This window comes from Camelus dromedarius, chromosome 19 (assembly GCF_036321535.1).
Source record: "Camelus dromedarius isolate mCamDro1 chromosome 19, mCamDro1.pat, whole genome shotgun sequence".
Classification (NCBI taxonomy): domain Eukaryota; kingdom Metazoa; phylum Chordata; class Mammalia; order Artiodactyla; family Camelidae; genus Camelus; species Camelus dromedarius.
The window spans coordinates 19,516,473-19,537,030 of NC_087454.1; the positions used below are offsets into that span (position 1 = coordinate 19,516,473).

The window sequence follows — 20,558 nt, forward strand, 5'->3', positions numbered from 1 at the left end:
GAGTGTGTGCTTAGCATACATACATGAGGTCCTGGGTTCAATCCCCAGTCAGGCCCCCACCCCCACCCCGCCAAAAAAAAAAAAATCATCAGGGGAATGAGGAACTTGGGAGGGAAGTGAAAGAACCGTTGGGTCAGTTGGGTCACGGGTCACAGAGTCACAGCGGGGCGGGGCGGGGGAAGCTCTTCTCCCTGGTTCCAGGTTCAAGGGAGCCAGGTTCAGACCCCCAAAGTGAATGTTGGGGATGGGGAAGGATAGTGTAGCTTGGGACGAGGAAGCAGAGCCAAGAAAAAGATTATAAAAAATAAAAACAAAAGACATCCTGTTTCCATCTCCGTTTGGCTTCTCTTTTGCTCACATCTGGGTGGTTGAAAGTGTACCCTGACAGGAGCAGGCCAGCATGGCTGGCTCATTTTGGCCTGCTCTGTGGAGAAACCAGGGAAGGAAAAACACCAGGAGGAAAGGCAAATGAAGCAGAACCGTCTCTGAAGAATCTTGATCACAGATGCAAAGTTCCTAGCCCTCCTTTGAGGGGTACCCATATTTCCATGGACAGAGAACCTACTTTAAGCAAGATTCAGGCCTGAAAAATGATCCCTTCTTGCCTCAAGAATTTCAAAGACTTCCCCTTGTGGTTGCTGAGAGCCAGACAAGCAGCCTGGCCCTTAAGGAAGCCATGGTGGCCAGGAAGGAGTAGTCCTCATTCCAGCTGAGGCTGAAGTGGTGTCTGGTGACAGGGGAGCTTCCTAAAGAGAACAAGTTGAGCTGGGATGTTTAGAATGAACAGACAAATTAGCTCTAGAGGGTGGCTGGGGTGAAGCATTCCAGCTTCAAGGGACAACCTGTGAGAGGGCACAAAACTCATGTTAACCTCTTGGCCTTGGACTATTTAGAAGGCTCACAATCACTGAGTTCTCAATGGGTGTCAGGCTTTGTTCTAAGGGCTTTACATGCCCAAAGTCATGTATATGGAGAAGAGGTCTTTGGGGGAGAATTCTGAGCTTAACAGCCAGAGATCTGGCTTCTACTCCAGTGTCTGCTACCACATCTAGTGTGTGTGTATGTGCTGGGGGCAGCAGTGAGGGGTGGGGGTAACCTGTCTGGCCACCAAGGCAAATGTCTCTCAGGAAAATAAGCAAAATTTTCATTATCCAAACTGCTTTTTAAGGAAAGACATTAATGTGCACCAGGGCCCTACCAGGTGCCATGTGGCCTGACACATATAATCCTATCTAATTTACAGATACCCTGGAAAAAAGGAGCATTGTCTCAATGTGAGAAAATTGAGGCCCTGAGAGTGAAAATGAGGCTTCTGGAGTGACAAAGAGTAAGGTAGGAGGGTAGTAGGGCCCAGAAGTCAGGACTTACCCCACCTTCTGTTTCTCTAATTTCCCTAACCCTGCCTCCCCTAAATCATCACACCCCTACCCCACCCAATCCTAAGGGCCATACTTACTGGCAAGAATGGCCTTGGGGATGCCCTGAAACCGCAACAGGAGGAGAACCCTCATCACTCCAATTCTTATTATCAAGTGCAAGGTCATTCAGGGGGACCCAGTCCAACACAATTTACAACTTGTAGCTAAAGCCAGGGGAGTAGAAGGAACAAAATTACCAATATTCTATTGTATGAATATACTATATGATGAAGTAAGATTTATATTTTAAAGCAGGACAAAAAAAGAAAAAAAACAAGATTGTTTGCTTGGGCCTCCTCCCTAACCACATCCTGTGTGAAATGCCTCCCTCCCTAATAACATCCTGTTTCCTAAGTGTGAAATAACTCTCAGAGAATTATGGTTAAGTCCCACCCTTGCACTAAGCACTTAATAATACCTAGCTGCAGATTATAGCATAACCACCAATACCCAGGCCACCTCTTCTGACTTTAGAAATAAAGTAAAGGCGATATCTTTTTTTAATTCAAACTCAGTCTAGCTACCTTTGTTCATTCAGCTGAAAAGAATTAGGAACAAATAGACCACCTTTACCGCCTAACTCCACAGGAGTCATGTATTAGAAGCAAAAATCCTGTCTCCTGAGGCCCCTTATTACTGTAATTTCTAGATGTTCCCCACCTGCCTCCCAAACCTAACCAGCTCAATACTTGTTAAGACACAGTAGTACATCAACTAACATTCATATAGCCCTCTACGGTATTCTGCTTTGAATACGGTATTCTGAATACATTGGTATTCAGCCAGTATGTTAGTAAGCCATACAGACTGTTCAAGAAAACAGAATACCAACTGATAAGCAGTTAGATTAGGTGCTATAAATCCTAACAAATACTCGTTAGCAGTGTCTAGGCTATCACAGTGACTGTCAATAGATGTGTTCCTGTCATTGCAGGAGACGCATCTGTGGCACCACCTGCCAGTTCAGCCACATCAGGACAAGCTTTGTGGCTGGGGTGTACATTCTTCATTCTGACATTTACAAAAATTATCTCTGTCAAATCCTCATATTGCTAGAACTTCTAAATTGTATACTTGTTTGCCTTTTCCTTTGTTCTTATTGTTAGTGTGCTGTTATTCTCGTGGAAGTAATAGTTGTACAGTGTTTGCATATCTATAAATTCAAGAACTTAGAATATGAAGAATAAACAGAATGAAATAAGGAGGTTTGGATACATTTTTAACACTGCTTTTAAATATTATAAACATTCATCTCCTGGATCTGAGGGAACAAGGAAGCAATGACGTGAGTAAAGAATCATGGTCTGAACATGTGATACTGTACAAAAACTATGACAAATGGCAATGCCTTTAATATTGTGTAAGATTCAGTTCAAAGTAAGTAATAATGTGCTTTTCTAACACTTAAAAAACTGATAATTTTGACAGAACTCACCAGTGGCTTATAATTGCTAGCGATGTAAATATTGGATACAAATGATGCTCAAAAGCTGTGTGAAAGTTGAAAGTACTCAGCATATTCTGTCAGTGCTTAGGATTCAAAGAAAACAATTAGCAATGATCAAGAATTTAAAAAACATTATGAATTAGAATCACACAACAAAGTATTTGAAATAATAAAAACTCCTGAAATAAATTTTATTTTCATAAAATCAACAAAACGTTGAAAAAGTGCCATCAGAAGTCAGTACTATCTCCTGGGGAGTTAAAAGGAGCATTTTACACACTAACTGTAGGGTTTTAAAAAGACTAAGCAGTGCATATCATTGCAGCCTTAATAATGGTTCTGCTGGTTGCAAAACCATACATATCTACCATGATGAGGTATTCAGGAAAACTTATAAATCTAAGCAGTAAATCATTATTAATAAAGATTCAACTATATCACAAAAATGTCTTGATGAATTACTTAAATATTAAGTTTAAGATTTGTAAATTGATGGGTTTTTGTTGATTTGAGGAACTCAACACACTCATCAGTGCTCAAGAAAGATGGTTGCAACGTGAGTTACACAATGGTACAGATGGTGCCAGTGCATGCCACAAAGAAAGTTCAGGGTCTCAGCCAAACTTTTAAAAGACTTTCTGGATGATTTAATTTGGAACTATATGTCACTGTATTCAGTGATTTCAGGATACGCAGTAAAATGTTTGAATGAAATAAAAACTTTAAATATTTGCCTCAATAAACTTTTAAATCACTGCCATACATTTTTTAAAAATCACAGAAAAATAAATAATACATCCAAGGAGGTTAGAACTGGAATCATGAAACTGGGAAGATTTGAGGCCACTGAAGTACTAGGAAGCAAAAGCACTAGGAAATTTTATCAAACTTTTTATATTCATTTTCTTGGGGTAGGGGGATGGCAGAAACGTAGAAAGACAATACAACGTGTAACTGCCAGGGAGATGGGGGTACTCAAGAGATGACAGGTGGTATTTATACTTTATTGTCTGCACGCTTTTCATGTGTGAACTCACTTAATCTTCGTAATTAATACTATGAGGTGGAATGCACTCTGCTGTAAGGAAGTCCACCTGGGCATCTCCGTAACTGTACTTCTTCCTTGCCAATTTATTCATGAAGCCAAATCCTTTCTTTGCTTTGGTTGCCACCACTAGTTCTGCTACAGGGCTGCACGTGTGTGAGCAGAATTCATGAAAATACTAAGCAATTCCAACTGGGGAGAGGTGTTGGCAGGGGTGGGGGCTGCCCTGAGTGGCTGACTCCATAAAATCACCGTGTACTAGACAAAACTAGTTAGGAAAGGAATCATTTCCTCATAGCCTGTGGGGGAAAAGAAACTAATTTTAGGCGGTACAATCGGGATGGGAGTCAACACAAGAAAGTGAAGCCAGACTGTCCTCCCGAAGGGGGCAGACAGAGGGCACCCTCCATCCCTACAGGGGAGTCTCTCCAGTCCTTGCAGGGAGTCCTGACTCCCAGAACCCACTCCTCATCCTGCTGTCCCACCCTGCTTGACAGAGGTCAGGAGGGTGGTCAGGGAGTCCAAGAGGCTGGGGCCGGTGAGGGGAGTGTGTGCCCTGGCTGACTTGATCCCAAGGTTCACAATGAACACAGATCAACACCAATTACTTACCTGAACCCTTGTCTAAAACTCTAGGAAGGGAGCGTAGACATGGAACATTGTCTGTTTCAGCTCCTTAGGGGAAGGTTGAACATTACAGTGGGTACAACTGTTTCTCTTCTCTTTTCTGGAGTTGCCCCATCTCTCCAAGGTAACCTCTCTGTGTTGCAACACTTGGAGGATCTCAGGCAAAAGCCAGTCTATTTCTCTCACCCTCTCTTCCTTCTTCACCATGTGTTGTGTTCAGGATGAATCCTCTTGGTATGATTTTTTGAGGGAAAGGGGCAGACAGGACTGAGTTGGAACTCACTCACATGTCTACACATAGTACCTGAAGAGTCAGAACAACAGAGGGAAAGGGAGGGAACAATTTATATTGTTCAATGGGCTGGAGAAAGGAGACAAACAATTTCCATTCATTTTCGGTCTTTCTTTATTGGGGGCAGCAAAAAGCTCAAGGAACTGGTGGGGCTTCTCATATTCTTAATTAAAACAGTTCCCCATGTGGGTACCCAAAGCCACCCTTGGTCACATTGGAAGAGAGTAGAGAAAAATAAGTAGGATTGCAGGTGAGTTTGTTCCTTTTCCACTTAAAAAATCCTTTTATTGTTGTTGGTATAATGATGTTGTACAATTAAAAATAATTAGAGATGGAAAAAGAGTTGCCATAGGTTTTCATAATAACAAAGGAAAGAGCAAAAAACACAATAAAACAAGGATTTACATGTATTATTCAATATAACCCACTTCTAATTCTGTGAAGTGATCAGATATTACTATACTAGGTTAACCAAAAAAAAAACAAAAACAAAACAAACAAACAAACAAAAAAAAAAACGTTAAGAGACTCAAGAGTGCCCAAAGCAAGATCACACAGCTAGTGGAAGCCAGGTCCTCTGACACCCGGCCCAGCGCTCGCTCTACTATGACAAGTTGAGCAAGGAAGGGGCCTCAGAGATCAGGTGGTTGATCCTCCCAGCACATCACATTTCTCGTACACAACACGTACACATCAAGAGAGAGTGGTCACAGGGCAGGGGGGAGGCTACAGCTCAGTGGTAGAGTGCATATCTAGCATGTGTCAGGTCCTGGGTTCAATCCCTAGTATTTCTATTAAAAATAAATAAACCTCTCCCCACCCCCCAAAAAAGAGTGAGTGGTTGAATACCTTCAGTGACAGAGAACTATCCACCAACAAAGCTCATTCCTATGCTGTCTTTTCTTTTTTTTAAATCCTTGATACTGAACTGAATTCTGTCTCCCAGAAGCTTTTACAAAAAGTGACTAATTTCTGACCTCTTTGGTCAAACAGAGTAAGTATAATTCTTCATATAACAGCCCCCAAATATTTTTAAATCACTGTAGTCATAAGTAAGGTACACTGCATCAAAATATATGTCTGTTTTCAGGTCAGGTAGTCCCCGTGTCCTAGCCTGCCATTACCAGAAACATGTTCTCCCTAATGACACTTGGAGGAGGTATATTAATTTATTAACTCAAATGATACTTATTTCGGTTCAGTATCTGCCAGGAACTGGGGATGCTTTAATGAGAAAGTCAAATATGCCCTACGTGTTTAGACACTAAATAATCAAGTGGAAAGACAGGCATCTGGAGTGTAGAGGATGGGTGCCCACCCTAGTCTGAGAGCAGCTCAGGACGTCCTCCCTGAGGAGGTGGCATTGAAACTGAGCCCTTAGGATGAACAGGAGTTGACAGGGCAGGTGTGGTCTATATGGAGGGAAACCACTGATGAGAAGTCCTGTATGTATATTGGCCAGTGTTGGGGGTTCGTGGGACTGACCAGGTCCAGGGAGGCTGGAGGCAGCTGGACATGGTGCTGAAGAGTGCGGGCTCCATCTAAAAAGCCTGGACCCAGCATCTCCTGTCCCACCCACTTAGCTGTGTGACCCCAGCAGGTGACTGACCCCAGTGCCCTTCACTTTCCTCATCTGTAAAATGGGTGAGGATTTTAGAGACAAGGTGAGGACTGGCTGAGCTGAGACCTATGAGGTGCTCAGAACAGTGCCGGGCACACAGCTGATGCTCAACCCTGTTTGCTCTGGTGGCAGGAGGGGAACAAGATGGGACAGAGAGGGGAGGCTGAGGAGAGAGGCTGGGCCCTGGGAGCCCTCCTCCCCTTTTGCTGGAAACAGAGAAGCACAGGTGAGCTTCCATTCTGAAACACTCCCCTCCATCCGCACGTGGAAGAGACTGGAGAGGATGAGAGTGTGTGTGGGGACTAGAGAGGATGCTCCTGGGGAGGCCCCGCACCAGTGGCCGAGATGACCCCTCTCCATCCCAAACCCTCCTCTTCCCGCCTCAGGTCCTGTTCACATTCCTCACCGCATCCTCCTCCTGCCACAGAGTCACCGTTGAGAAGGAAATGCTGAGCGCACCGTGGACGGCAGTCACGGCAAGTGGGCCCACTGCGGGGGACCTCCTGGGAGAGGTGACCTGCAGGGTCTGCCTGGAGCACGCGCCGGACCCTGTGAGCCTCTTCTGTGGCCACAGCTCCTGCCAGGCCGGCGTCACCGGGTGCCGCGTCACTTTCAGATCCACCGAGGAAGCCCTGTGCTGTCCCTTCTGCAAGCAGCCATTTCAAGAGGGGACCTCGGGCCCAACTGGATTCTGGCCAGTTTGGTCCCCAGCCTCCTAACACTGGAGCCCAGGGGTGAGAATCCAGCACAGGAAGTCTGGTTCTGTGAGCAGCACAAGGAAAGGATCTTTTTCTATTACCAGGACCAGCAATTCTTGTGTGCACTTTGCAAAGACCTCACAGAGCACAAATGCCACTCGGTGCCGCAGAACGAGGAAGATGCCAGGTCTTACAAGGTAGGTAAACCCTTTTACTGTCTTGTCTAAACTAGGTATGAACCTTGGGGTAGCTTGCTCTATTACTGCCTTTTGCATTGTTATAGAAAAATTAACTACTGTACTCTAAACACAATTCTGAGTGCAACAACAGCTTTCAATCCTGGATTATACTGGTAAAAGTTACTTGTGAAGGCACACTACAGTACTTCACTTCTAAAATCCCCAGGCACTAGGGACCTGAGAATTCTCTACATGCACAACATAGAAACATCAGTGTTACTACAGGATTTCACATTACCCTCTGGAATTCCCTAGAGAATTTGGGGTGTGAAGGAAACATTACTGGACACAAAGCTGAAAATGGCCAAGAAGGCCTTGGGCTTTGGTTTGAATTGAGCTTTACTATCCAGGCAAATAAAAATACCATATGACTTCTAGGAATGTTAAATCTGGGTATATTAATCAGGTCTCTTTTTGGCTGAAAATGGCAAAACCTAACTCAAGCCTGTCAAAATAGGGATTTATTGTCCTATTTAACAAATTAAAGGAAGAGCCGGGATGCAACTGAACCTCAGGTATTACTAGAACCAAGGACTCAAATGCAATTAAGACTCCTCTTCTTTTATCTCCTCTTTTCTCTGTATTGTTTCAATTTTTTCAAACTTACTTGTCTAAGCTGTAATCATAGCCACCTCTATCTTAAGTTCTTAACTCTCATCTTTGCCAACAAAGAAAGAAAGGGTCACTCTTTCTGGTCCAGAAGCAGAAAATTTCAAGAAAGAACCCTGAAACAAGGGTCTGAATATGGGCATATCTCTGCTGTGGAGAGCTGAGACACCAGCTGAAGAGTAAGCTAGCAGCAAGCGATCCTCAGTTTAGGAGCTGATCTAGGAATCAAAGATCCTAGTCTATCAGCGTTATCAGGATAGAATATATTATGCTGCAGTAACAAACAACTCACATATCCCAATGGCTTAAAACAAAACATTTTCCTTCTTTCCCATGCTATCTGTCTACTGCAGATTAGTGAGGGTGGCTCCGTTCATTGTGGTCACTTGGAGATCCAGGCTTACAGAACAGCCACCATCTTCAACTCAGGTGACTGCTATGCCAATGGGGAGAGAGCTGTGGAGGATCCTGCATCCACAATTAATGCCCAGTACAGGAGAGATCTTCTGCTAATAACCCATTGGCCAGCACTAACTTGGCACCCGCCCCCAAAACACACAACAGTAAGACCAGAAAGTGCAATCCCACCAGAAGCCTAGAAAGGGGAAAATCCAAAATATTTGGTGGACAACTCTGCCACAGCACACCTTAGCTACACTCAGACTAGTTTCATCAACTGTAGTTGGGGATGGGGATGGTGTTGCTCAGGAGACTGCTAAAGAGATGGATGTTTTTATTTGAAACACAGTAGAGAGTGAAACGGCATTTTCTGGAAGAATGGAGAAACTATATTGGTTAGATTAAAACAAAGTTTATTACACTGAGCAAAATGTGGATAAAAAGTTATTTTCCTAAAAGAAAACTTTAATCAATCTATATGTTTCTTTGAATCTGTATCTTGGAACCCTGGGCAAAACTGGTCCTAAGTTTTTCTTCCAAAACTTTTTCTTTTCTTTCTTTCTTCTTCTTTTTTTAATGGAGGTAGTGGAGAACTGAACCGAGGACCTCATGCATGTTAAGCACAGGCTGTACCAATGAGCTGTACTCCCACCCTCCACCAAAACTTTTTTTTTATAATTAAGTATTACATTATGGGCTTTTTTTTTTTTCAAGCATCACTTATTTGGCAAAGGAAAACTTTTTTTTTTTTAGACCAGGACTCTCACCCACAGATCTGTTCTTTGAGGTCAGTAACTTGTGGAATAATAATAAAGAACCTTATTGAGCATGCCTTGCATGCTGGCACTGGTGTGCTCAGTGCTTCCATTTTTCTCAATATACTCATAATTTATTATCCCTATTTTACTGCAATAAAACTGAGCTTGGAGAAATTATGTGATTTACTCAAGGTTGAACAATAAGGAGGCAGAGCCAGGATTTGAACCCAGTTTTCCTTTATCTGAAAGATCTTACTCTTTGCTGCATCACACTCTACAATTTTTCAAAGTGATCTAATAATGACAACAAAAAATCAGTCAACTTTATGAGCCTACTGAGTGGTAAGCTGCTCTTCATGGGTCACCTAGTGGCAGAGCGAACTCAATGCAAGATTTCTGCCCCTTCTCCCTCTTTTAAGTGAACTCTCGCTCTATGGTGATAGACCCTCCACTTCTTGTTCCAGAGGCCATGTCACTTGATTTGGAGCGACACCAGGGAAATCTGGGAGTGGTTTTAGCACCAAGAAAGAGCATCCACGATACCCAAGGCGAAGCCCACTGTTGCAGCTAAAGAGAGTGGGTTTACACCTGGCATTTTAAAACAAGGAGGTGCTTTTTCCTTTCCACTCTAAGAAGGCTGGGAAGCTCTTTAGCACCTTTCCCTCCCCACTTGTGACAGTCTCTTGGCCCTCAGACTCTCCACAGGCCTAGGAGAGAAGAGCTTTCCTGAGGTCCTAAGGATCCCTGAAAATCGTTCTCAGAGGCTAATATAAAAGAATTTGTAACTTTTGAGCAAAAAGGACCTTTTGTATTTTCTGTGGATTTTGATGATCTGGATTCTTTCCTTTTTCAACTTCTGTGAAGTTAGAGAATTGACAGATGGTCATATCACTGAAACTCTGTCAATACTTGGTATCTTCTCCAATATTTTCCAATCGTAAGATGTGGGAACCCAACCTGATAGAATAAATACCTGGGGATAATCAAATCACCATTTTTACTTTTCAGGATTCTTTTACAGGGAAATAGTCCCACTTTTGGCCTCCATGGGCTGAAGCCACAGCTAACCCTGTATCTTTGAAATGAACATGGCTTTCATGTGATCTCTCATGCAAAATTGCCCAGAAATGAGCTTTTAATCACCAGGGTCACTGGTTCCTATCATTTACTGGCCATCAGTAAGGGGACAGAAATGGCAGCCTCCCTGCTATCACATCCAGGTGATTCTTGAGGACAGTAAGAGATCTGTGTTCTCCACATATCAACTGGATCAGCTCCACTGGTCTCAGCAGGAGTCAAGGGATTTATGTACAGTTCCTAAATATCATCATTCCATTTCTAGCCCATAACCCTTCCCTGCTCAAACTTCCTACATCTAAAGCAGTGGACCTCAAATGTTAGTGTGCACAGGAACCCAGGGTGCTTGCTAAAGCACAGATTCCTGCAGAGAGCCAGATACAGTCCCTCTAGAGCAGAGCTTAAGAATTTGCTTCTTAAGAAGAGCTCTAGATGTTTTCAGATCACACTTGAGAAAGAAGGTCCAAGAGCAGCGATTTTGAAATGTTAATACATTAGCAAATTCTCTGTGGATCTTGTTAAAATGATCTTGCAAATCTGGTGCTGGGCCTGAGATTCTGTATTTCTAACAAACTCCTAGATGAAGCTGATGCTGCTGTCCTTTGACAAACATGCTTTGAATAGTCAGGATCCAACAGATCTCCAATCTTTATCTAGGCCTAAGAGAGCAAAATTACCAGGAATAAACATTGTCTTAAACTTCCCTTTATTCTCTGGTTAGTAGACTCACTCTCTCACCTCCAGTGAGCTAGATTCCCATGGACAAGAGGTTACTGCTCTAGCTTGCATATCCTTAGTTTCTCAATATGGAATTCTACCCACAGCAATAGCGTGTGTTGAAGATGGTGGCTACCAAATACTTCTCCAGTCCTAATCTCCTTAATCCCAAATCTGAGCTCAGTCTTGCCAGCACCTCTAGAGTAAATCATAAGGTCTGAGACCTCAGCAACAAGAGAAGTAGAGCTGGACTCACTGAGACAGCCAAAGGAAAAGAGACTACAAGAAGGAGAGATGGAGAAATGCAAAAGAACAGAAAATCTGACTCTACCGCCTGGGTAGTGCCTTTCATTCTCCTGTGGTTTCCAGTCAGTCATTAGCAGATCATCTGCCATGTTGTTTTTCTTCAAAAATGAATGAAAACTCAAACCTGCATTTGGGAAACAGAAACTTTCAGGAAACTCAGGGACATCTTTCAGGACCATGGAGAGCAAAAAGAAGTCACTCCCACAAATCAGGAGTTCCACACCCATACGAATGAGGAACTGTCACATCTCAACATACAGATGAAGGAAAGAAAGAATAAAAGGTAGTGGGGTCATCAATGGAGAGCATTCAGGTGAGGTACAAAGACTTGGAACATAAGTTCCAACAGGGCCCTAGTCTAAACTCCTCATAGGAGGGGTGCTCTTGAGCCAGAGAAGCAAATTCTCCATCCCTTCATGATAGCCAGCAGCTCTCTTCAGCCAATTCTCTCAACAAGAATCTGTAGGGAATTGAGACTTTTTCAATTTCTTTGGATGAAATACATACAAAAAGAACATTTGGTTGATGGTCCTAAAAAGAGTTTTACAAATGAGAACCAAAATATCATAAATGTACAGTATCTCACATAGGTAGAATAACACAAGAGTTGCCAACTTAGGTTTAATCCTTGGATCTCCTGAACCTGTGCAGTGTTTGTTCTTTATGGTTGTTAATTGGTTAAAGATCTAGTTTCCTGGCTCTGCCCTACACCAGCTGTGTGACCTTACGCAAATTATTCATTCATTCCAACTTGGTTTCCTTCTTTGAGCTAAGGCCTCCTATGTGTCAGACACTTTTAGGGGATGGGAAAACAGACAATTTCTGCTTTCAAGTAGCACCCAGTCCAGTGGAGGACAGATAAAAAATATATAATTCAAGAACACTATAAAAGTACAAAAGTAGTGCAGAGAGAAATATTAACAAATTGGAGAGGGGAGCAAGATAAGGAGGAATCCAGGAAGAAGTAACAAAGGCATCAAGCTGTGAAACAGGGCACTAGATTTAGGGAACTACATATAGTTTAGATAGATGATAATTTGATGGTGGGGATAGCTGGAGTAATAAAACCTTCCACATACTGATGTTGTGGAAGCCAAAGGAGACAAAGCACTATATAGGTAAATATTAGCTACTATTATGGCAAAGAGCTACTCCTATAATGGAAAAAAAAATTCCTTAATTCAACAAACATTTATAGAATACCTTCTATATACTCACTGTACTGGGAGCAGTCTCTTCTCCTTTTGGTCCCCTCCCTAAAGTAGGGTCAGCTTGAGAATCAAGAAACCAAATTCTGCACTCTTTCCTAGGAGACAAAAGTGCCCCCTCTATGCATATCAAGTAAGGGGGTAGGCGAGAGCCTGACAATCCCTTGATTCCTCTACTAAAGTGTCATTTAGATGAGTACACTTTGCACTTGTGTGATCTGAAAAAAGGCTTTGCCTACAGACCAAAGGATGCAAGCAATGACCTCTGGTATGATCCCTCTCCCCTTGGTACCAAGTAATCAGAAAAGATGCTATGATGACACAGAGTCAGATGATCAAAAGTGGCAAGTTTCTCAGGCTCAGCTGACAATGAGAGGGTACATAAAAGTGGTTAGAAGAATCATCTTTATGTCTGTTACTATTTTCAATCTGTTCTACTTAGTACTAATTCTCTTGGCTTCCAGTAACCAAATATGTACATAAGAACAAGTAGCAGCCATGGTTCTACAATTTGACAGTTCACTGACCTACTCAAGGACATCTGGAGGTTGTAGTGTCATGGAAACTTCCCTCTGGTGAAGTGTCTAGAGACACTAGTGAATTTCAATATTTATATCCTATATTGGGTTAAATAGTGTCTCCCCCAAAATTCATGTCCACCAGGAACCTCAGAATGTTACCTTATTTGGAAATAGGGTCTTTGCAGATGTATCAAGTTAAAATGAGGGCATACTGCATTAAGGTGGACCTTAATCCAATGACTGGCACCCTTATCAGAAGAGAGAATTTTGGTACCAGGCAGACGTCCAAAGAGAACCTCAGAAGAGAGAATTTTGGACACACACACACACACACACACACACACACACGGAGAACTCCATGTGACAATGGACTGTTGCTTCTCTAAACCAAGGAACAAAGGATTGCCAGCAACCACCAGAAGCCAGGAGAGAGGCATAGAACAGATTCTCCCTCAGAGCCTCCAGAAGCCATCAACCTGACCAACACCTTGATTTCAATCTTCTGGCCTCCAAAACTGTGGGAGAATAAATTTTGCTGTTTTAAGCCAACAGTCTGTGATACCTTGTTACAGCCACCCTAGGAAACTAATACATACCCCAAATAGTACACGTTTCCCTTCCACGTGCCCTAGGAGTTGGGTTTTTTTTTTATCTTATCAGATAGAAAAGGATAGGTATGACCCTAGTAACTGTATTAGCACATGGAAAGGGGTACTCTAAGAGCAGCAGAATGAGCAATTCAAATCAAAACAGCACCTTCATAGGTGATGTAAAGGATAAGGGAACTTACTTCTAAAGGCTCTATAAGGTGAGACCTTTTAATCTCTGAAGTAGTTTTTTTTTTAATATCTACAAATTCTTTGACACTCTTCACTTCAGAAGGCAGAGGCTAATGCCCCTGCCTTTGAGCGTGGGTTGTTCTTAGTGACCCACTTCTAACAAACAGAATGTGGCAGAGTTGATGAAGGGTGAATTCTGAGGCCAGGATATAAGGACGCTGTAGCTTCCTCCATGCTCTCTCTCTTAAGTCACTTGCTGTGGGGAATGTCAACAGTCATGTCATAAGGATGCTCAAGCAATCTTAATGGAAGATTTCTGTGGTGAGAAACTGAGGCCTCCTGTCAGCAAACAGCACAACTTGCCAAAGAGTTTCATCAGACTTCTCATCAGAAACCATGCAAGCTAGAAGACAAAGGAGTCACATTTCTAAAAGTGTTCAAAGAAACTCCTGATCTCTGGCCTTGTGAGGACTGATCAGCAGGTTTAGAGCAGGAGTTGATGCCTGGCCGACCTCCTTGCCTTTTCCTCCTCATCTTCATGCAGAAAGGATGATTTCTCATCTGCTCTCATCCATATGGAAGCTTAGCTGGCAAGTTCTGATGACGGGGGAGAGGGGTGAGGGAAAGCAGGCCTCAAGTGTTGAGTGGCAAGTTCAATTCAAGGAAGGGTAAGCAAATCAACAAGCTATTTCTGAGCTATTCCCTCCAATTAGATTCACAAAATTAAAAGTGGTATTTTAGTTTCCAACTCCTGGATCTCTTTCTTGTTCTAAAGCTGGCAGGGAGAAAAAAGGATGTTATTTATTATGACCCTAAAGATCACCACAAGAAAGAACAAATAAATGATTTTTTTCCTAGCACAGGAGAAAGTTCACTATTTTCCTTTTCTTACCACTGACAACCAGGGAGTAACCTCCTACATACACTAGAATTCAACTTTTAATTATAAAGCAACAAATCTGCAATGAGGACCTATACTACCTATATTTAGAATCATAAAATAAATGATATTAAGTGTTTTTAGTTAGTGACAAAATCTTAATGAGTTAATTAAAAAATATATTTCAGGGAAGAGAGGGAAGCAAAAGACCAATTTAGAATACTACAAGGTGCAAAAATCCCATGCTCAGAAGTGTAATATAATGGCATAAATTCTGGACTAAGAGAGGCCATGGGAGGGTATAGCTCAGTGGTAGAGCACATGCTTAGCATGCACGAGGTCCTGGGTTCAATCCCCAGCACCTCCATTAAAAAAAAATAAACAAACAGGTAAACCTAATTACCTCCCTCCTCCCCACATCCACCCCTACCCTTCCAAAAAAGTGAGAGGCCAAAAACCCCATGCAAAGGAACGGTAGTGTAATGCTGGACAGGAAAGCCACAGGCCTGGCTAGCTGAGACTCGCTCTGCTTTCCTTGGTAAAGCTATGACACGCACTGTACTCCTCAGAATTTCCTGGCCAAGAAACTGTAGGGTAAAAGGAAAATCCCTTCCCCAATCCCTTACTACTCCTGGAAAAAAAAGCACTGTGCTCCTTCTCATTGTAAACATTTTCTTGCTAATTACTATGGAAAAGAGACAGGAACCAAGAACTTGGGGAATTTATTCTTTATTTATTGAGCATGTATGTGCCATAAATGTATTAGGTTCCTAGGGATGACAATTTTTATCCTTCAGTCTAATTAAGGAGACATATAAACAAAAACAAGATATGGGGTGAGGGCACATGTATAGATGTTATGAGAGCCAGAAAAGAAGTTCAGAGAACCAGCTAGGAATTAGAGAAATGACACCCTTATAAAGTTTTAAAAGGTAAGAACTGAAACAATGTTTGGGGAACTATGTAAAGCCCAGTGTGGCAGGTGCATGTGGAACAAAGAAATGAGTGCTGTGGAGGGGGCCAACTGTGTTTCATGCGGTACGTGCTATGCTAAGGAGTTTGGATGTGATCCTGAAGCCACTAGAAAGCTACTGAACAGTGGAGGAAGAAAATCAAATCTGTGCTTGAGCTGGAAAGGGGTCAAAAGGGGCAGGGAGCCTACTGACACAGATTCAGTAACACAGTAGTTGTGAGAGAGTGAGAGAAAAATCTCAGGCATATGTTGAGGTCTAGGTATGTGAGTTTCAGAAGAGATATAAGCCTGAAATAGATTTGGAGAATCTTTAGCATACAGATTAGCTTATCTCAAATGCACCTCTCTGGCCCAAATGCATAAGAATTATCTGGGGAAACCTGTGAAACCATACAGTGCCAGTAATACTTAAATAAACTCTATGGTTAAAAATCTATTATTAGTAGTAGGTGATTATGGTGGGGATCTAGATGTGAGAAATGATCAAATATCAATTATTTCTTCTCTGTTCGAGCAATGAAGCACCTGGTTTGCTTATCAGAAACTGAGGGGAAATCTCCATTCATAATAGTAATAAAAATGATAAAAGAATCTGTTTTTTTAAAAACTGAAGATCTTACTGAAGAAATAAAACAAGACCTGAACAAATAAGAGAACAAACCACATTCTTGGCTGGAAAGACAGTATAAAAATATGCCAACTATACCCAAATTAAGTTATATATTTAATGCTTCTCCATGTAGAATCACAATAGGGGTTTTCTGAGGGAAGGAAATAGAAAAAATGATTTCAGAGCTTATACAGAATACACATCAAAGAACAACAAAGCAAAAGTATAAAAATAACAATAGAGACTTGTCTTCTAGATTTCAGAAAATACTATAAAGTCAATGAAATAAAATCTATGGTGTTGATATAAGAAGAGATAAATAGATGACATTAGAACAGAGAATCAAAAATCCAGAAATAGATCTATGACAGAATTTCATGTATGACAACTGTGATAGTTTAATTCAATGAAAAAAGAATTATTATTTAATAAATGGAGCTAGCACAACTAGCCATCCATCTAATGCATGCTGTTTCAACAGTAGCCACTAGCCACAGGTGGCCACTGAGCACTAAAATGTGCCTAGTCTGAATTGAGATTTGATGTAAGTACAAAATCCACACCAGATTTCAAAGACTTAGTATGAGAAAAGAACCGTAAAATAACTAACAAATATTTTAAACTGATTACATATAAGAATAAAAATACTTTTGATATAATGGGTTAAGTTGGTGAAATAAAACACACTAAGAAAATATGTATTTCACCTGTTTCTTACTTTTTTAATGCAGCTTCGACTAGAAAACAAAATTACATGTGTCTTGCATTTTACTTCTATTGAACAGCACTGCTCTAGAGAAAAATAAAGATCTTCCCATTATATCACATTCTTTTAAATAAAGATTTAAATGTAAAAAATAAAAAATACCATAAGAAAACCTAGGAAAGTAAATTAGAATCTGCGGGTCAGGCTGGATTTCTTAATAAGGACAGTATGCCCTGCGTGAGCATGTGTATGTATGTAGAAACTGGTAAGCAAAAGACAAACAACTCAACAGGAAAAACAGGTAAAGGACAGGACTGGAAATCCACAAAAAAACATATCCTGGTGGGGAGGGTACAGCTCAGTGGTAGACTGGGTGCTTAGCACGCCTGAGGTCCTAGGTTCATTCCCCAATATCTCCATTAAAAACAAACAAATTACCCAGCCCCGCAAAAATAAAATAAAACTTAGGAAAAAAATTTAAAAATCCCAATGACAAACATACAGTAATAACAAAAAGATACTTAAAATTACTGAGGAAGAGAAAATGTAATTTAAATAACTAAGACATCTTTTTATAGGTTAGAAAAAATAAAAACATAGATAATAACTATCTCTGCTGGGGATGTGGAAAGGGGAAAGCTCATACACTGCTGCCAAGGGAAATGTAAAGAATAACAGCCTTCTTAAAAAGCGGTAAGGCAATATCCATTAAAATTAGTAGTGCAGTCGTCCATCACGGTAACGCGATCCACCGATGCTCAAGGCCCTTCTAAAAAATGGTGCAGTAGTCAGCTCTCCATTCTGGATACAGAACCAAGGATATGGAGGGCTGATTGTACGTAATATCCATCAACCCAAGAACCTTTCTCACAGTAATAAAATCACTAGCCCATAAGAAACATGCGTTCAAAGACCCTTTAACACTGTTCATGAAGTAGCAACAAAAAAAAAAAAGAAAGAAAAAAGAAACTAAGGCAAAAAGGAAACTAAGTAAGTAACAACCAATAGAAAACTAAGTAAATGCCCACTTGCTGATAAAAGATTGGAAAATATACATTACCTGCAGAAAAAGATGTTACACATTAAAATTTTTCAGTGAAAAATATTAGCAAATATTTTTAAATATGAAAATATCAGCACAGGCTCCACTGTAGGGAAACAGACTATCTTATAATATGCTGGTGTGGGCATAGAGGTATTACCTTATGGGACAGAAACTGGAAGACTATCAGAATTTTAAATTTCCACGTCTTTTGACTCAGCAGCTCAGCTTCCTACTAATATATGGTATGACAATCTAAAGATACATATGCAAATACCTCAAGTCATGTTGTACACCCTGAACTAACAGTGTTATATATTGATTACATCTCAATAAAACTGGGGAAAAAAAGAGACATATGCAAGGACGTTCACTACAGACTTTATTTAGTAAGACTTAGAAAGATCCTAAATGTCTTCTCTAAAAAAATAGTTTAATAAATTATATGTCCACACAATGAAGTAAAAACAGACATGAAAAAGGAGCTGGGGGAAGGGTATAGCTCAGTGGTAGAGTGTTTGCCTAACATGCACAAGGTCCTGGGTTCAATCCCCAGTACCTCCATTAAAATAATAAACAAGCAAATAAGTAAAAATCTAATTGTCTCCCCCTCAAAATAAAACAAAACAAAACAAAAAGGAGCCAGCTCCCTGTGACTGAACTGGAAAGATAAAAGATACCAATGTAAAGCATAAAAAGCAAATTGACAACTATTTTTCTGTATGTTTGAAATTATTCATAATTTTTAAAATGAAAAAAAATGGTGGCAGAAAATTAGATGCTTTGCTTTTTTCTGAGTAAGAATTTCAGAAGTCTGGACAGTTGAACCCTCGCCCTTCCCATCCCACCATATCTGACCTCAACCAGTTTTCTACCTGCACTGCTATCCTTTTCCTCAATATGACTCAGTGGTTCCAAGCTATCTTCTGATATACAAGATGTATCAGATATGTCTTCCTGATATAAAAACAATATTAAAGTGCATATTTTTAAAAATTTAAATTACCTTTCATATTATTATAATGCATTTTTGCATATTCCTATGTTGGAAATCCCTTGGTATAAATCAACATCACAAATCAGTGCTATTCCACCTCCCTAAACTACAATCCTTTTTAATTTTAGATAAGGAATACTTTTCCTTGTTCAAAGAATTTACTTGTATCCTAGTACATTCACAAATCTCAGCTGACCAAGTCTCACAGGTCATAACAAATTTGTGTTAAGAGCTCAAATTTCCTTTATTATTATTTTATGTGTTATCATATGGACAGATAGAAATAAGAGATCAAAGGATTGTGTTCACCATCTTGAAAAATACTGAGTACTTTATTATTTTATGTCAGTGGTCAGAAAACTACCATCTGCTACCTGTGTTTGTACAGCCCACAAGCTAAGGTATGTTTTCAGATTTTTAAATGATTGGGGGTAAAATCAAAAGGAGAATAAAGTTTCATGACATGTGAAGAGTTTATATGAAATTCAAATTTCAGCAATGCTCATTCATTTAGTATATTCTAATGCTATTTTCACACTACAAAGACATAGTTGAGTAGGGGCAACAAAGCCAAAAATATGTCTTATCTGGCTCTTTACAGGAAAGGTTTGCCAGCCCGTTTTATGACATACTACATGTCCTTCGTAATTTTAGTTTTACCTAGACATTGTCCCCCCTTTCCTTCCATATTGAGGGTAAAGTCCTCTTAATAATGTATTAGTCTCCAGACCAACACATTCTTCCTGCTCCTTGGAAATGCACTTCCTCCTGGAAATTTCCTTAATATAATCACACCCCTGGTCGCCTACAAACAGAAAGCCAGAAGGTAGGAACCAACACCTTGAAAGTTACAAATCAAAACAAGAACCAAATCTCATTATCATCACTCTCCCTACAAAGCAAGGCTAAATAAAGAGGTTGATCACCCAGTTAGTGGCTTTCAAATTACCCTAACTTAGAACTGAGGCATTCAATGAACTAGAACAAGTACTGCTGCTAAAATTCCCAAGGGCCAAACAGCAATGAGAAAAAAGTTAATAAATGTAATTTGTCAAGTTTAATCCTCTTCAAATCACTGGCTACTGAAAAAAAGAAAAGTGAACAAAAAGCAAAGAACGATCAAGAAAAAATAGACCAATTGCGTGCCTGACCCTAAAACTTTACACCTGCGTATTTGATATTTTCTGCAAATAAATAATTCCTGGCTCCCAGAGTAAGAGGTTAAATACTGCAGTGTTTGTAAACAGCATCACAACTTACACAGACACAAGCTGGGCCACTGGGCCATCTCCACTTTGGAGGGTACACCAAACTTCGTTCACCTCTTTCAGTAAGAATTCTGCATGCCAAGCTTTGGGGAAGAGAAGGCGGGGCAAGCTGCCCTATCAGCAGTGTCTACTCATAGTACTAACTTCCTTACCAGCCCCAGCTTCTCCCCAGTCCCATCACCCCTTTACCCAGCACCTACTCTTCTCCAGCTCCATCAACCCTACTCAGCACCCAGTCTCATTATAGCCGACTCTTCCCCAGCCTCATCACCTCACCCTCTTCCTCCAAAGTCACAGGCCTGCGAAGTTTCCAACAACGAG

General features: G+C 40.9%; 1 long non-coding RNA gene and 1 other non-coding gene across 2 annotated transcripts; one reads left to right on the forward strand and one right to left on the reverse strand.

Moving 5' to 3' along the window:
• Nucleotides 1-1,420: 1,420 nt before the first annotated feature.
• On the reverse strand, nucleotides 1,421-20,419 carry LOC135318611 (uncharacterized). The gene is made up of 4 exons (XR_010376828.1): nucleotides 20,230-20,419; nucleotides 4,523-14,536; nucleotides 2,854-2,948; nucleotides 1,421-1,582 (listed from the first exon to the last, which is right to left on the reverse strand). It is a non-coding gene; the product is annotated as an uncharacterized LOC135318611 (long non-coding RNA).
• On the forward strand, nucleotides 18,463-18,536 carry TRNAV-AAC (transfer RNA valine (anticodon AAC)). Its single transcript has one exon. It is a non-coding gene; the product is annotated as a tRNA-Val (tRNA).
• Nucleotides 20,420-20,558: the final 139 nt, after the last annotated feature.